We start from the raw sequence: 584 nt of genomic DNA on the forward strand, positions 1-584 counted from the left end.
GACTTTATTGCTGTCGGTGGGGAGCACAGAGTTCCCTGCCCAGAATAAACCCCCCCAGGACGGGGACAAAACTCCCTCTCAGGCAGCTTCTGATCACCCGTGAGCTCCCCCCTCCACACACCGCCTATCCCGACGCCCCCTCGCCCTCCTCAGCGGCTCAGCCCCCCTCCCCTCAGGGCCACCCGCCCGATTGACGGCCGCGCTGGCCAACCCGAGACCGCTCTGCCGGCCCGCCCCGCCCACTCCCTGCCCGGCTCGGCCAATCCGATGTGCGGAGGGGTGGTGGGGGGGAACCCCGCGGGTGTCGGCGTGCGGTCCCGGGGAAGGGCGGGGCGGTCCCGGCGGCGGGGGGCGTGTCCTGCCCCGCCCGGCCCCGCCTCCCCCCGCCGCCGCTCCGCCTCCGGGGCACCGGCGTGCGCCCGCTGCCCGCCCCGCCCGGGACGCCGCTCCTCGGCTCAGCTCAGCTTGGTGGGCGCTGGATGCCGCCCCGGAGAGGCCGGCACCGGGGCCACCCCACGGTGAGTGCACGGGCGGCACTGCCGCCGGGGTAGAGTCGCGGGGAGCTCCCGCGTCCCTCCGGGGGC

The 584-nt window shown here is 76.5% G+C and overlaps 1 protein-coding gene across 2 annotated transcripts in view; it reads left to right on the forward strand.

Annotated features, from left to right (window-relative positions):
- The first annotated feature begins 414 nt into the window (after positions 1 to 414).
- FRMD1 (FERM domain containing 1) overlaps positions 415 to 584 on the forward strand; it is a 50485-nt gene continuing 50315 nt past the window's right edge. For both annotated transcript variants that reach the window (XM_014950405.1, XM_014950406.1), the window contains exon 1: positions 415 to 518. The gene's annotated coding sequence lies outside the window, so the exon portion shown is untranslated. The remainder of the gene's footprint in view (positions 519 to 584) is intronic.

The sequence above is a fragment of the Calidris pugnax genome, unplaced genomic scaffold (genome assembly GCF_001431845.1).
Source record: "Calidris pugnax isolate Ruff unplaced genomic scaffold, ASM143184v1 scaffold24, whole genome shotgun sequence".
In the NCBI taxonomy this organism is placed as follows: domain Eukaryota; kingdom Metazoa; phylum Chordata; class Aves; order Charadriiformes; family Scolopacidae; genus Calidris; species Calidris pugnax.